Source organism: Pleurodeles waltl, chromosome 5 (assembly GCF_031143425.1).
Source record: "Pleurodeles waltl isolate 20211129_DDA chromosome 5, aPleWal1.hap1.20221129, whole genome shotgun sequence".
Lineage (NCBI taxonomy): Eukaryota > Metazoa > Chordata > Amphibia > Caudata > Salamandridae > Pleurodeles > Pleurodeles waltl.
Genome location: NC_090444.1, coordinates 802109658 through 802122032, shown reverse-complemented (window position 1 = coordinate 802122032; position 12375 = coordinate 802109658).

Below are 12375 nucleotides of genomic sequence, written 5' to 3'. Positions count from 1 at the left end.
TTAAATTTAGCCGGTGAGGGTATGCTGGGCATGTTCATATCTTTTATTTTTTCTAACCCCAGGCAAGATTTCTGTTGAATGGTGTCATTTAAAAAGATAATTTGCACAGGAACCAGGCATGCTCTTAACAAAGCTTCCCTACCCTGAATTTGCCAATCTTGTGTTCACCAAACACCTTTTGACTCAATAGTGTTCTTCCAGTAGTTGTAACCTTCAAGTGCAAGGCGGGAAACAAAGGAATCTGAGTAAATCACTTTTGTGTCTGTTAGCAAAATTTTCCTAATTTTGAAGGAGGTAACTTGAAAAAATATGATTATGAACGTTTTGTATCATGCCCAGAAAAATAAGCACATTTCTCTGAATAACTTTTCAGGCTCCCCACTGGTGGTGTTGAAGAATGTTCCCACTGTGGGTAGCTAAGTACCGGTCTGTGTCTAGTTGCACGGTGCTGGTAGTAATGTCCCCAATTGTTATAGCAGAACATCACTCCAAATTCATTGTATTTACACATACATCATCACTTTCAAATACTGAATAGTCGTTCATTTCAGTTAGCATAGAATCAACTGTATGGGCATCCCATTCATCATATACAACACCAGGTGTAATACCATCTGTCATAGATATTTTAAAATACATATGGAATTTAGATGACCTCACTAGGCCCGTATATTTCAAATGGAACTTTGTCCTATACAATCCCATCAGAAATGGGTACAGCTGAAATGTTCACTAGGGACAAGTCTCTTTGGACCTGGACCGAGCAATGGTATGGAGTTAAGACTCCATCTACAGGCTCTACAGAGTAGTGTTCAGGAATGTAATGATCATTTATGAGCAAAAAGAAAACAGTCACGAAACCAATCCATAGAAATAAGGTAGAAAATATCAGGCTGAACCATAGATAGTTCCAGATGTATATTAAGTAATTAATTTTAAGCCATAGATGTAGCTTATGTGTCTGAAACATTTTCAATCACTGGAGTCGATGAGTCTGAAGAAAAGTCATCAATATCGATGAAATAACGAGAGGCAGTCTCTGCAAACATGGGAGCAAGTGCAGTACTTGTAGATGGGTCCACTTCACGTGGAGGCTCATAGTAGATGGTCAGTCTGTGTTGTATTGGTGTATAAAACGGCCAAATCTTGGACAGGTGTTGTCGTTGAAGTGGTAACAGGAACCAGCAAAGCTCATTTTCCACCCTCCCCATATTCGAGGTGGAATTTGTAGCATTGTTGGACATTGTTGCATAGTCCAAAGTAGTGTTGTTCATTCTAGTCTGAAGAGTTATGTCCTGTTGGGTGGTGAGAGGGGATCGGGAACTATCCAAGGGACCTCTGGGTCTACTGTGCAGGATCGGCCACATGGTGAAGTTTGACGTTGTCAATTGAAACAAATCTGTTTCCTCGGGAATCAGGCATTGGTGGCAAGATAACAGTTCTGGTACCTTGTATTCCCAGGACTGAGACCGGTGCTCTGTAGGATGGACCGAATTCCTTCTTCACAGCTATCTTTTCATGAACCAGATCCCTGACTCTAGGAATCCAGCCATTGGAAGTTGTTGGTATATCCCTTATTCCTAAGGTGGCAGCACTGGTGGATGATTTATCATCACTAAATTGCTGAGGCTCCTGTAAGACAGTGAGACAAACCATCAAGATCTGGGACATACATAGGTATCCCAAAGGGGACCTCATAGGGAGTGCGTCCCTCCAAGGACCGTCTTGGCAGATTATTCAGTGCTTTCTGGACCCCATTTAGGTGATGAAGCCAGCTGCGACCAGAACCTAATACTCTAGCTGTTAAGGCCTGCTTTAGATCACAGCTCCGCATCTCCAAGACTAAATTTCCCTCTGGATGGTATGGTAAGGAGTAATGGAGTTCAACACCCATCGTCCCCTTGGTGTCCCTGAATGCCTTAGAGGCAAATGCAGGGCCCTGGCCTGAATGGAATGCTGCAACCGCATGTACCGATAAAGATCAGCAAGTCTTTTATAACATTTCAAGCGTCAGCTGATCGCTGTGGCCATACCCACAGGAATCTAGAACAAGAATCTACAGCTACTAGGATGTATTTGTATGCACCATCTGGTTGAAGTGGGCCACAAAGGTCAAGGTACACACATTGTAGTGGCCTGCCGGACACTACGAGGGATGTCTGTGGTGGGCTTTTGACATTAGAGCCCTTTATTTGCTGGCAAATGTCACAACAAAGGATATATTGTTTTGTCTGTTTGAATAGACCGGGACACCAGAATCTTTTCAGTAACAGTGTTACTGTGGCCGAAATACCAGCATGAGCAGAAGCGACACCCTAATGTGCTGCTTTCACTAAATCTAATCTCTCGTCCTGGTTGGGGATTGCTCGGTCTCCAACCCCAGGAAGTATTGCACAAGCAACATTCTGCACACTAATCTGGTAAGAATACTTTGTAGGGTACCCTTTTGGGAAAGGCTTGCCATCAGCCGAAGCTTTCATGGCAGTGAGAATTTCATTATCCATTCTCATATGGGAACGAGTCACTGCAGCCACAGACGCCGTAGCTACTGCGGATTTGGCTGCTTCGTCAGCCAAAGTATTGACAATAAAGTGTACTCCTACACGTTGGTGGCCCAATGTATGTACTCCATGGACATACAGTAGCTTATCCTTAAGATCAGCCACCCTCCCCCACAATATATGGTATTTTACGGTGTTCCCTTTTGAATCTCTAAACCCGTTCAGCTTCCAATGATTAAGATAATCAGTGTAGGACTAAACACAGTAATATGAGTCGCAGACTATTAAAGTCAGTCGTCCTGTCTCTGTGTGTTCTAGCACTAAAATAAGGGCTTTGAGTTCAGCCAACTGAGCTGTGGAGTCCCCTAGGGTCTGCGTGTAGGTATTGTGAGAGTGGAAGACTCCATCCTTCATTACTCCACTCACAGCTGCGCAAGCGGCTGAGTATTGATGTGTTGTTCCTACAGCAGGTTGCGCTGAATCATCAGTATAAATGACAGTATGGTATTTGTCTAAAGGCAAATTCTTTTGAGGTGCGGGGCATTCCTGTTCGTACTGGAGTAATTCTTGTGTCTGGAGTTTCAGATCAAAGATGTAATCAACATCAGTAGCGGTCAGAGAGGTTGCCCACTGAATCCAATGTGGATGTAATGCTTTAGCGTTAGGAACGCTCACTTTGGTGACGGTATCTAAGGCTGGCACCAGGGTAAAGACAATGATGCGCTTCCCTTGGGCAAGTGGCCTCTCCTTTATGACAGCCATCTGAACTGCAGTTAGAATTTTTTCTGTTGGTGCAAAACGTTGTCTACATTGGAGTGTAAGTGTGATTTATATGCTATGGGCACTGTGTCATTTTCATTGAAGGTGACATAAGTAAACCCAATGGCACCAGCAATTATTCTGATGACCAAATTTGTTTTATTGTCACGTGTGTGCAAATGTTTAGCTTCCAGCATGCCCTGTTGCAATTCCCTAATGATGCATGTGTGTTCAACTGTCCAGTGTCTGCTAGAAAAATCTGGACGTATTAAGTTATAAAGGTCCTCATTACAACCCTTGTGGTAAATGCCGCAGACCGCCGTGCTGACGGCTGCCAACATACCGTGACGGCGGCGGTATACTGTTACGGGTATTGTGACCCACACAGAGAAATCCGCCACTATACAGACACCCACACAAGTCTGCCAGCCCAAAGGTCAGTGATAAACTGGTGGTACCAAAACCCACACCATTACGCCAACAGAAATATGCCCACAGCATTATGACCCACGAATCACCGCGGCGGACATTCAACCATGGTAAACCATTTCTGGTACAAACCGCCGTGCTCAAAATACACACACACTAACAAAACTAAACCACATTGGACAATTCAAACTATACACACCTGACACACATACAAACACCACACCCACACACCCACACCAATATAAAACACAGACCCACAATACCCACAACCCTTTTCAACAAAAGAAATATTGCCAACTGAGAGAGAGACAAGCCAGAAGCACCCACTGAGTCAGAGCCACATAACACCATCACCCATACACCATCCACTCACCTCACAGCACACACCCCAACACATCACCCCACACACCCTCACACATACCACTCAGACTACACCTATGGCACCACAAAGACACCCCAGGTTCTTAGAGGAGGAGCTAAGGGTCATGGTGGAGGAAATCATCCAGGTAGAGCCACAGCTATACGGATCACAGATGCAGCAGACGTCCATTTCAAGGAAGATGGAGCTACGGATGAGAGTCGTGGACAGGGTCAACGCCATGGGACAGCACCTAAGAACAAGGGATGACATCAGGAAGAGGTGGAATGACCTACGGGGGAAGGTGCGTTCCTTGGTAGCAAGACACCAGGTGGCTGTACAGAGGTCTGGCGGTGGACCCCAACTCCTCCCCCACAACTAACAACATTGGAGGAGCAGGTCTTGACGATCATGCATCCTGAGGGCCTCGCAGCAGTAGCAGGAGGACTGGACTCTGATAAGTCAAACCTTTACTACTAAATCCCCCACCCCACCTGCATGTCATCACAGACTCCTAACCCTATCCTCACCTCACCTCATCACTCCACCACCTCACATATACCCCACTATCACAAACCACCCATCCCAATATCAAGCCCTGCATGCAACACCAATGCATGGACACCCATCACAGACCTGCATGGACACCCATCACCACAGCATGCACACTAGTGACAATCACTTAGCCAAACCAATAACATCTCACACAACCCAAACGTGTCTTGCTAATAACAACCATAGAGGGAAACATATCTGTGCACAAGATGGCACACGCAGATACAAAAACACCCCATTTACAACCCCACAGGATCCCCACTCAACGTCACCGGAGAGGAGGTGCCACCAACATCCAGTCCCCCTACAGAAGAGGCCCACGGTGATGACAGCAGTTCTGCACGCCTGGATCACGATGACCAACCCGGCCCATCAGGGACCTCTGGACAGTCAGTTACCCTGCCACAGTCCCAAACCACCACAGAGCCTCCCCCCTCAGGAAACACCAGCATAGCACCCACCCAGCAGGCCCATACCTCTGTCCCCAGGACACATCAATCAGCAGTGTGTCCACAACTGCAGGGACCCCAGGCAACCCCACAAACCCAAGACAATCAGAGACCTGGGGTCAGTGGCAGTGGACACATGGCTTCAGGGGACAGAGGCACAGGACAACAGGGAAGCTGTGAGGACTGCTGTGCGACAGGGGGAGGACAGGCCCTGGGAACCCACTCTCCACGAGGCACTTGCAGGGATCCTGGGAGCATACCACCATTCCTAGGAGACCATGGGCCAGATACTGTACAAGTTGCAGGAGACCCAGTGGCTGCAGGAGGGACAGTACCTGGGAATCAGGGAGGACCTGAAACACATCCACACCACCCTGGTCACCATTGCAGGGGTGCTGGCAAACATGGCCAAAACCATGAGGGAGGCAGTGGCACAACAATGGGCCCCTGACACTAGCCACACTGAAGAACAGCCCTCCACCTCCGCCAGCGCTAGTGGACAGGAGGCCCTGCCACAGGACAGACAGGCCACCAGCACCCCACCCCCTGCAGAAGGAGAACCACCCCTCAAACGGTCCCTGCAATCCAGGCAGAAGCCAGAGAACATTGCCAAGACCCCCGCCAGGAAATAAGACTCTCCTGATTGTCACCCTTCTTTCCCACTCTGTCACCCTGTCCACCTTGAACTGCCATTGCTCCCCTTCCTATGCCCCCTTGTACAATGCACCTGTGATACAAATAGACTAGACTCTACCCTGGACTTTCCTCCATCAGCAACCCAGCCAATTGCAATACCCCCTCCACATATTAGCCCATAAATAAACACCCTTGGAACAAATACAAGTATGGAGTCTGTCAAATGATTGAAATATGTATTAGTTTAACAAGCTGTAAACATTGCATTTCAAATGTGCAGTTATATATACATAGGTATGACTAGTAGTGGGCAGCAGTAAACACACCAGGCGCCAGAGTGGGGCACAGAGATCTTAAAATAGAGATGCCAAAGTGTACAGTAAGTGGCCATAGACATAGGGAAATCAGGCTGCCATGTTCAATGTCAAATACAAAACTGTAACGCAAAGTGAAGTTACAGTGTCTTACCTGTGTTTCACTGGAAGTACTGTTGAATGAGTGAACTTCTGTTGTCTACATCTTCTTCCTCTGCCTCCTCTTCGTCACTGTCCACAGGCTCCACCGCTGCCACAAGACCATCTCCAGGCTCATCCTCCTGCAGAAAAGGCACCTGGCGTCTCAAGGCCAGGTTGTGCAACATGCAACATGCAACGATGATCTGGCACACCTTCTTGGGTGAGTAGTACAGGGATCCGCCAGTCAGATGTAGGCACCGGAATCTGTCCTTCAGGAGGCCAAAGGTTCTCTCAATTATCCTCCTTGTTCACCCATGTGCCTCATTGTAACGTTCCTCTGCCCTTGTCCTGGCATTCCTCACTGGGGCCAGTAGCCATGAGAGGTTGGGTTAACCAGAGTCACCTGTAAATATTGAGGGATACCTGTTAGCCACACACTCACCCTTAGGGACAACCCCACACCCATATATATACATCAACTGGGTGGGGACCATGGGCTCACCTATTAGCCACACCTGGTGCCTCTGGAGTTGAGAGATCACATATGGAATGCTGCTATTCCTCAAGATAAAGGCATCATGCACAGAGCCAGGATACTTGGCATTCACATGGGAGATGTACTGGTCCGCCAAACACACCATCTGCACATTCAGAGAGTGAAAGCTTTTTCTATTCCTGAACACTTGTTCATTTCTCCGGGGCGGGGGACAAATGCAATATGTGTACCATCAATGGCACCAATGATGTTGGGGATATGTCCCAGGGCATAAAAGTCAGCCTTCACTGTGGCCAAATCCTCCACCTGGGGGAATACGATGTAGCTGCGCATGTGTTTCAGCAGGGCAGACAACACTCTTGTCAACATGTTGGAGAACATTGGCTGAGAGATCCCTGATGCCATGGCCACTGTTGCTTGGAAGGAACCACTTTCCAGGAAATGGAGCACTGACAAGACCTGCACTAGAGGGGGGATAACTGTGGTCTGGAGGATAGCTGAAATCAGGTCTGGCTCCAATTGGGCACACAGCTCTTGGATTGTGGCAGGTTCAAGTCTGTAGGTAAGGATAATGTGTCTGTCCTCCATTGTCGCCAGGTCCACCAGGGGTCTGTACACAGGGGGATGTCTCCATCTCCTATTCAACCTCAGCGGTTGAACTCTAGGGTGGAAAACGGTGAGCAAAGGGTCATATTCACACATACGTGAAATAAAAAATGCTTTGATTCCTTTACAGAAACAGTATGTGAATACGAAAGTCAGTTGATGTGTCAATGTCTGCTGTGACGCAGTTATGTGCCATGGCCTGTACCCCCCTGAAATGGCGGATGCCTGACCTGTGAGGAGAGACAAGTGGAAATGAGGTAATTCCACTGGTGTTGTGCGCTGTTGCGGTCGATGACCGCTGCGCAACTTTGCATTGGTTATCATTGGGCCCAATGGGTTCCAGGAGCCAATGGCAATGTACGGCGGCGATGACGGTATGCACTGACACGGATGTGACCGCCATTTTCTATCTGTTCACTCACTTCCTACCTGACCTTCAACAGGAGAGGACCTACACTGCAAGTGCTGCTGTGATCTGTGTCTGGAAGCAACAATGGCTTGAGTGTCTGGGGAAAGGGCCCCCGCCTTCACTTCAGAGGAGTTGGAGAGACTGGTGGATGGGGTCCTACCCCAGTACACTTTTCTCTATGGTCCTCCAGACAAACAGATGAGTACACTGTGAGCAAGATGCGTGGGCCAAGAATGTATGGATTGCTGTGTGTGTAATCCTCGTGTAGGGGGGCGCTGAGGGGTCCTGGACGGAGTACTGCATGTCTGGTGGTCAATGTCTGTGCGTAAGGGGATGGGAGGGATATTGTGGGCCATGAGCGTAGCAGTCCGGATGGTATAACGAATCTTTTTTTTCTATGCATATTTTCCTTCAGGTCAGTGCCTATTAGAAAAAGGGTATTTGGCGTGCCATCACCAAGGAAGTGCGGACCCTTGGGGTCTTTGACAGGCGGAGCACCCACTGCCGCAAACGGTGGGAGGACCTACGCCGCTGGGCAAGGAAGATGGCGGAGGCCCAGCTGGTGCTAGCCTCCCAACGAGGAAGGGGTGCCCGTTGTACCCTGACCCCCCTGTTCCGGATCCTGGCTCGGAGTTGGGTGGGTGCTTGAAGGCATCACAACAGCCACAAGGGGGTGAGTACAGATTCTGAATCATGACTTTGCGCATGTTAAGGTTGTACCTGGGTGGGAGATGTGGGCTGTGGGTGCCCGTAGACTATGACGAACTGGCATGGTAGGTCCCTTGTTGGGCAGGCTCTGAAGCACTCCAACCCCAATAGTGTTAGTGGGCATCTACTACTGGGCAGGGTCCTGTTGGTTTCAGGTGTGCAGCTAATGGTGTTGGGCAATGTACCCCATGGGCTGGTGACTAACTTTGTAACTGGTAGTGCATGGCCTAGTGCATAGGGCTGTTCACTGTGTGTTGTGTATGCCAATGGTAGTGTTGTTGCTAGCATTGACCAAGTGTATCCTCTGTCTCCCCCCCCCTTTTTGTTTTGTCACCCTGTCCTTGTGTGCATTAGCATCATCTGGCGGAAGAACAGAGGCACCGCAATGGAGAGAGTTGCATCCCACATGGGCCTGGAGGCCGAATCCACCGACAGTGAGGGCACCAGTGGGACGGAGGGCGAGGGGAGCACCACGACTGAGATAGGAGGGGACACTACCGACAGTGACTCCTCCTCCAATGGAAGCTCCCTGGCGGTGGTGGAAACGTCTGTGCCCACCCCAACAACAGGTACAGCCACCACCTTCGTACCAGCACCGCCCTCCCAGCAGCCCCTCAGCTTGTTTACTGTGCCTGCTCACCCAGGAGGGTGGGCATCCCCTTCGCCCCAGGCACCTCAGGCCCAGCCACAGTCAGCCCTGCTGCCTTCAGTGAGGAGGCTATTGACCTCCTGAGATCCCTCACTGTTGGGCAGTCAACCATACTGAATGCCATCCAGGGCGTCGAAAGGCATTTGCAACAAACAAATTGATACCTGGAGGGCATTCACTCTGGCTTGGCGGCCCAACAGAGAGCATTTCAGGATCTGGCCTCCACACTGATGGCAGCCATTATCCCTGTCTCCAGCCTCCCCCCTCCAACTTCCTCTACCCAGTCCCAATCCCCTCAACCCCAACCTATCCCAAGCACACCTTCAGACCAGCAGTCACCCAAAATAACACACAGAAGTGTCTCAGGCAAACACAAGCCCCACACTTCATCTCACAGGCACTCACACAAGCACCATCCCATGCAGACACACCAAAAACTACTGCCTCCACTGTGTCCCCCTCCTCCTCTTCGTCCACCTCCCTCCCAGTAGCGTCTCCACTCACACCTGCAAGTACTACATCCTCATCCACTACCTTCATCACCAGCACACCTATCACTACACGTCCCTCACTGGCAGTCACCACCCCCACATCCCTGCACACATCCCCTGTGTCCTCTCCCACTGTATCTGTGACCCCTCCTCCCAAAGTACACAAACGCAAACACACACCCACCCAACAGCCACCCACCTCACAACAGCATCCAGCTCATGCACCTACACCTGCACCCAAACCCAGCAGATTGAAACCTCCCATAAGTACTCCCTCTTCCTCCACTCCCAAACCTTCACCCTCTTCCCTCCCCAATCTCCCTAAGAAGCTTTTCCTAGCCAACATTGACCTCTTCCCTACCCCTCCTCCCGTCCTTCACCTCGGGCCAGGGTAGCCAGACCCCAGCCCAGCACCTCAGCCACCAAGTCCACATCCGCTGTGGTTTCTGCAGCTGTGAGAGGCTCCAAGGAGGCACCCGTCAGCCCAGCCAGTGTGCCACCAACACCTGCCAAGGCCAACTAGGTTCCGCCATTTGGCAAGGGCAAGAAGGGAACAGCATCCAGCAAGGAGAAGGAGGCACAACCAGCCAGCAAGGCAAAGTCAAAGACTCCAGCTGCCAGAAGCAAGGAGGCACCACCATCTGCCAAGGGCAGGAAGGGGCACAGACCACCAGCCTGGGTACTTCAGCTGTCCAAAGCTGGAGGTGAAGGCCTGGAGGCTACCACCACAACCGCCAGCACCGCCAACTGCACCGCGGCCAGCACCGCCACCTGCACCGCCGCTAGCAGCTCCACTGCCAGCATCAGCAGCCCCAGTGGGAAGCCGTCTGAGGCTGCAGGTGAAGGCCTGGAAGCTCCCACTACAACCGCCAGCACCAAGCAATGGGCAAACCACCCACTTGAGAGACTGTGGCTTTGCACTCCCCAGGACCAAGCAGTGGGCAAACCACCCACCTGAGAGACTGTGGCTTTGTACTCCCCAGGACCAAGCAGTGGGCAAACCACCCACTTGAGAGACTCTGGCTTTGCACTCCCCAGGACCAAGCAGTGGGCAAACCACCCACTTGAGAGACTGTGGCTTTGCACTCCGCAGGACCAAGCAGTGGGCATAGAGCCCCATCCAGGAGCAGTGGCATTGTACCATCTTCAGACTGAGGTGCCTGTGTGTTTTTTCGACCTGATGCCCCTGCAGTGTTCTCTCCGTATTGAGGCAGGAGTCAAGTGTGGGCTTGGCCAATGTGTTTTAGCCCAGTGGGCCATGGACATTTTTGAGTGGGCATTGTCCCACCTTTTGTATATATTGTATATGTTGTAAATACTGTTTGTGATTTCTGAACGTTTTCTCAGTATTTCTAATACTACAATCATTTGACTCCATTCCTTTTGTCCTTGTGTTATTCCTGAGGGTTACGGGGTGTATATGTAGTGTTGTTGTATGTGTTTGTGTGTATGGTGTTGGGGGTGAGGGTGGGGGTGTTGCATGTTGCGTGTGAGTGTCACTCTCTTTTTCCTCCCCCCTCCCTCGTCTGCTATGTGCAGTATTCACTGTGGTCGTCGTTGCCGGAGTTGGTGCTCCTGGTGTATGAGCAGATACACCAGCATGGGGAAGACCTGTAGCTTGGGCTCCATGGCGTCCTGGTTCTTCCTTGAGTGTTGAGAGGTGTGTTGTTGCCCTTCAGAACACTGTTTCCGCCGTGCTTTTGATGGTGTTGGTACCTCCCCGGAAAAGGTGGCAAATAGGCCTCTTGTAATACAGTGGGCAGAACCTTGTATTCCGCCTGGCTGTTGGTGGTTATTGCTGCGGTGTTTGTTGCTACCGCCGTGGCAGTTAGAGTGTTAAAGTGGCTGTATGTGTTGGCGGTTTCCGCCGTGGTCATGATTTCATTTTTTCACCGCCGGCCTGTTGGCAGTGTTACCGCCGCTTTCACACCAATGTAATGAGGGCCAAAGTGGCTTGATATGCTGTGCATAGTCAGGAATGTATGTTCCGCTAAAATTGAAGAAACCAAGTAAAGACTGTAGTTTCTTTAGAGTGTTTGGTGGGTGCACTTGTGCACACTTCTCTAGGAAGTGAGGGGCCAGGCTCTTTCCTTCAGTCAATAGCTCGTATCCCAGGAACAATACAATGAGAAAGGCAATCCTACTTTTCTTAAAGTTGAATTTATAACCGTCTTCTGCAAACCCCCAAATTATTCGATCAACCCTTACAAGATGTATGTTCAGGTTGTCGTCTATGAGATAAATTCCGTCCACATAGGATAATGCCTCGGGATCAACATCATGTAATATTGATGTTACTCGGGCTGAGAACAGCCCTGGACTATTCTTATAGCCCTAAGGTAAACGGCAAAAGCGTTTTTGTGAGCCAAATGAGAATGCACTCAGGTCCCGACTTTCTTCCGCTAAATTCTGGCAGAAGAACCCGTTGGAAATATCCAACGTTGTTTTACATTTTTTTGCGCACTATGGGTCAGATGTATGAAAGGATTTTACCCATTCTGTGTCTATGGGAAAAAGCTTTCATACATATGGCCCTATATTGTTTATTAGTGCCGTGCTATGAGAATTTTGTATAGCATATGTACGTGTATGGTTGTTTAAATGTCTGTAACCTAAGGCTATTCTATAGGAATGGTCTGGCTACGCAACAGGGAATAATGGGTTATCCACTGCAGAGGCACAGGGCTCAAATACCCCATGATATTCTAGCTGAGTGAGGATCTACCTCACTGGAGCTTTAGCCTTGTGTTTAACTAGAAATTGTGTCTGAGGCTGGGGTGTAGACCTGATAGGTATTATATGACATGGAGAATCCCTGTCCCAACCTACATGATTACGGTATAACGCAGGTGCCTGCACTAGAGCCCATTTGAA